This window comes from Aedes aegypti, chromosome 3, assembly GCF_002204515.2.
Source record: "Aedes aegypti strain LVP_AGWG chromosome 3, AaegL5.0 Primary Assembly, whole genome shotgun sequence".
NCBI lineage: Eukaryota > Metazoa > Arthropoda > Insecta > Diptera > Culicidae > Aedes > Aedes aegypti.
The window spans coordinates 395,890,411-395,896,181 of NC_035109.1; positions in this window are offsets into that span (position 1 = coordinate 395,890,411).

The window sequence follows — 5,771 nt, forward strand, 5'->3', positions numbered from 1 at the left end:
AAGTCAACAACTAATGAATGAAAGTAATACTTTAATATGTACAAATTTTGGCTGAAGATAAACCATTCAAAAATTTTGAATGATGCGATCTATCAATATCTAATGGAAAAGTAATATAAGTCTTGTTGCATTTAAATATTTTACAAAACATGAATCAAGATTTATTTCAACAATGACCGACTACTAACTATTAATTGAACAAATATATAAACGTTTCCCCTTCGCTATCATGAATAATTGTTTCACAGAATTAGTGGAAAAATTCCAGTAGATCATGGTTTGAAAAGTTTCTAATGATACTGTTTTATGTCAAAGAGAAAAAAAAAATCAAGGAACGGAATCAGCGCGATAGTTCTGGAGATTGAAAATTATGCAACAGCTGGAAGAGGAAGGTTAACCAAAATAACCGAGTTAATGATGTGCATGAGAAGTAAGGTTTTCTAACATGTGCTCAACAACAACAACAATAGTGAGATCACTAAACTGTAAAATAATCAACGTATTGTTTAACATGATTATTTATCAATTAAAGTTTTTAACTCAACACACCAAATTGCTCCGCAAGAATAATTCAATTTAAACATGATTTGTTTTTTAATTTGAAGTTCAATATCATGACAAATTTCTGGGGGGAAGGGCTGGATCTATGTTTCCTACACCACTGATCGCTAGAAAAAGAAGAAGAATAGACCATAGGTTACTCATGTGGATCCTAAGGTCTGTTTTACATGGTATTATTTGAGGACCTATAACATCCAAACTATCCAATACAATACTCCGTTTATATAAAAAGGGTCTATGTCATAATTAATATCATCAAAACATTCACAACGGCTTTCGGTTCGGATCCTAGGTATATATTCTATGAAGTCCTTGAAGGATCAAGAACATCCGTACATAAGGTGACCATCTCCTAGAGATTCAAAATCAGGGCATTTTGCAATTTTTCAGTGCAAATTCAATTTTGTTTTAAATTTTGAACATGATTCATAATCCGAGCAGCATCGACTACAAAGATTTTTGCAAATTTTAATGATGTAATATGTAGTGTACGCTTTCGAAAACCATCTAATTAGCGGGTATGAGCATAAGTATATTTTTTAAAATATAACTAGCCTTTCGCCAAGACATTAATCTACATTTTTTTCGAAAACACTAGTGTGTTTTGACTTTTGATTTTGCAAGATATCTGACAAGTATTCTCTCAAGATGATTGTTTGAAGTCTGCCACAAACCACAGTAAGAATCCTTCTTGTCCGACTGTCGCTTAAAATTACATCAAGCATCTTTTCAGGAATATACCAACAGGCATGCTTCGGGCATCTATCGACGGTATCTAAACATCAATTTATCTAGATAGAATCCTGCATTATCTAAGAAAATCCTGCAACAATCTCTCCAGCAATTGACTAATGATTTTAAAAGAAATATGTCTAGAGTCTATTCAAGATCTCACTAGGAAATTACTCAGAATGTTGAAAAAAAAAAACAGGCTAAGAATGTCAAAAGTATATTTCACAAAATTAAAACAAAATATTCGAGATCCGCTTAATGTCTTTTCAGGGAGGCAATGCTGCTTGATTTCTTTGAATCATGGTTTCACAAAGAATCTATTAAGAATCTTTTGGGAAGTTCAACAATGAAGTTTCTGTCAAGTTCCCATTGAGACCTCCCCAACTAACAATTCAGAGCCACAAACAAGCATGCATGTTTAATTATTGTTCAATAATGGTTATGGCAGCTGAATAAAAAATTTGCTCTATAAAGAGCTGAGAAGGTGCTTTTTTAACACAAACTTAGATCAATGTTCAACGTTATGCATTAGAATGAACAAAAGTTGAATCGCCACTTATTAAACGTTTCCAAAGATTCTCATTCGACTAGTCAAGATTGTTCTACAAATGAGCTGAATAAGACATGTTTCCTCCAATTAAAAAGCCAATATCCCACTAAACAAATGTATATGTATAAAAGGATATTCAGAAGACGAACTAACGTTTTACTTGCGTCGCACTTCAGCTATTCCCACATGTTTAACATAAGCATGAATAAGAGATGAATAAGTATCTTATAAAATCCTAATTCAGCTTCAGTATATTATAAGAACAGTTGATCCAATAGAGGCCAAAATGACGATTAACAAACACATTGTTCAGCAATAAATATGCCTTGTAAAAGCGATCACACGATCGGGATTATTCGATGAGAATCTCGCTAGAAATTCATGAAAAGTTAAAGTGACCAGACGCGTTTCGCGGGACAGCGCGATTTAACATGGTATTACAGCTTGTCGAACCTATTTGTTTGACTGAAATAAGCATTTAGATCGTGATTTGGGCCTAAAATGATTGTAGAATACATATCCATTCCAGAAAATGTTTGATTGATAAAGAGACTAGATCCAACAGCCGAAGTTTTTTCTTCTGCTGCGCGTCCATGAGCCGAAAGGACGTACGCGTCAGCCGAATTATCGTCGGCCATATTTTCGGGAAATTCTTAATTTTTTTAGGACCATCCTTGTCCGCTATCTTCGTAAGACTGACTCGCTACGATTTTCAACTGACCCAAGCACCACGTTCTCCAAGGGTCCGTTCAAATATTACGTAACGCAACAGAGGAAGGGAGGGGGTCTTACAAAGTGTTACAGTCCATACAAAAAAATAAAATTTCCCGTACAAAAGCTGTTACGTGGGGGTAGGAGGGGTCTAAAATTGACCAATTTTGCGTTCCGCAATATTTGAATGAACTCCAAGCATTCACATTTCCAATATCTTGGAAGTAGAGAGAACTGCGTGAGAGAACTCTCCAGACATATCTGAATCAATTTCTAGTGTACCGTAATTGGGGGTGTAGTTGATCAGTGGGGAGAAGTTGATCATTCTTGAACACACATGCATAGTCTGTCAAGAGAGCTATAATTTGATTTAGATTATCAGAATTTTTGTTTTGTCGCATTATCAGATATCTACTCTTGATTTTCATAAGTTAGGTTTGACAATTAAAATAGTTATACCACAGACAAACAGACGTAACACTGAAGAAATTTCCATCGACCACTCATTTAACGATCATTTCAAATTCGCTATATTACAAACCTCACAACCAGAGGCGCTCACATAGTTTTTCTTCGCGTTTGACGTTTCACACTACCGCCATCTGCCAGGTGTTTACCTTTTCGTGCAACATGCTCACCAGATGATGATGGTGTAAACTGGGCGATGGATTTTGAAGAAATTTGTTCTAAGTGTTACGTCTGTTTGTCTGTGGTTATACCATGGAAAAACCGGATTTTTAAGAAAAGTCTGATGAGCTGTTGAAGGGTTCATCTCGAAACAAATGACTATTGCCAAGGTCATATAAATACGCCATTTCAATGAACTGTCTTATACATTCCAGATTTGTTTACTGAACCTAGCAGCGAATTTGTATTAAGGATAAAATGTCACTTTCAAGAGAAAAAAAAATGTTATTTCCGTGAACAGGTTGCTAAATTAAAAAGAAATTGCCTACTTTAAGGCGTTTAATCCGGTTAATTCCGTAATTCTGTTTAAGTTTCCGTGGATTCAGATTCAGTGACCTCATATTTAGTAAGTAGCATATCTCTTTAGTTTTGGAAACCTTTCGCAGTAATTGATCAACTTCACCCCAGAATCAAAAAAATTAACTTTTTAATTTTTAAAAATTGTTTTTGTTGTGATTATATCATTTTGTCAAAATCACGTTTACATAATTCGATAAACATCCGGCTAGTACAAGTCTGAAAAATATTTTGAGGACAATACGTGCATCCCACCAGATCTTATTAAACAGAATAGCTCGAAAGTGATCAACTTCACCCCATTTTACGGTACCTAAATGTCTACACAATAGTCAAACGAAATATTGTGAGCACGCTTTGACGATTAAGAACGGACTTCTGGAGTGATGTTTGAGAAAGCCTAATATGAAATTCGTCAAAAACTACCTCGAATCTCGTTAATGTCATATTCTACAAAAGCCACATACCACAATACTGAGAGACATTTGTTGAGGATTTTTACTTCACTGAAATTGCAAATTGTACTTTTGAAAACATTTTCAATTATGACCGCAATCGTACGAGCTTTCTCATTGAATATTCCTGTGTGTTTTAAAAACATGGCAAAATAATGACAATACCTTATTGAGATGAATCAACATATTTTAAAAAGTGAGAAAACAGTTTTATGTTCCCAAGTTTCGCATATTACTTTCATTATGATAGCGATAAAATTCTGGAAAAAATACAACAAAGACAATGGCTTGTGTTTTAGCACAAGCCCAAATAATTATATTAACACCATCAGAATTCTCAAACATCGACTGAATTTGAAGGTGTTGTGATCCAGTATGAAACGCATCTCAAATTTTCTAAAGCCTGTCCACGTTAAATTTCGGACACCCAAATAATGGCAGCAAAAAAAAGTTACTCATAATTCAACAAAAACAATTGTTTATTTCAGAATAAAAGAGTTATATCTACAAAATAAACAGTTGACAAGGATGTTAATCCTTTTTTCTGTAAAATTCTCGAACTTTCTGTGGTACACCCGCCATCCGTGTCCGAAATTTATCGTGGACAGGCTTTATGCGGCTGAAGCCGATTTCTGAACCGCAAAACTCAACAAGGATTATGCGATAGATGCTATTTGAACATTCTTTGCTGTTTTTTGGTATTAGGATTTCGTTCTTATTCGTCGTATCAAACTTAAAATGCTCCACAACGGCGGATATTCCAACTTACCTGAATAAGAACGGATGGTAACCCTATCCGTGCAAAGAGTTCATGATTGGATGCCGGATAGCATGAGAACAATGGCGACACAGGCGATGGATAGATTTCTCATTTTACAAGTTCAAACGAAAGATTTGTGATCGTCAAAATCAATGGTGGACTTTTGTTGTTTGGACTATTAAAGTTAGTAATACTACCTACCTACATGCTATCAAGTTTGTGGATCAAAATTGGTACAAATTGTAAAGTGTAAGTGAAAATGCCGTTACAAATGTCTCAAATTGTCCGAATGTACCTTTCCTCACACTCCATATCTTATCTGAAGGCCTTGATAGCGTTGCTAATTTACTATATAGGTACATACTTAAAATGTTTCATTCCTATTCACATATTTGCCCATGATGCATCGCAGTATTACGGTTGATTCCCGAAAAGTAGTTTGGGGGTCCTTTCTGGTTCACTAACTACTTGGTTCCGTTAACGAACCGGGATCAACCTCATTGAATAGCATAAGCACAGAGAGAAGAGACCAAACTTCATAACTGGTTTACATTCTCCAACGGGCTTTCGACCACGAGTCGCCTAAAAGGCGCGATTTGAAAATGTCCACCCCAATGTTATCGAATGCAAATGCGTTTTTTTTGTGAACTTTCCAACAAAGATGTTAGTCATCCATACGAGGATGATTGATAAAATAAAATGCATGCATGGGTTTGGGTCACTCGCTGGTAAGGTAGCCGTTTTTTGCTCTCTACAGTTTGGATCAAACATATATTTCGTTTGGTCTGCATCAACACGTTGCCGGCGGAGACGGTAGGGAAGCAATGGAAGAGTTTGTCAGAAGGGGGTCATCCAATCATGACGACCCAATAGTCTTATTGAAAGGTTCTTCCAGATTACTGCTTTTATTATTTGAACGCTTTTGGTGTTAGAATCTTGCGGGGAAATGTTCGTTACGTAATCTACGAATGGTTTTCACTGCCGCGAGCAGCTTCTAGTCAGCACTCAACAGAACTTG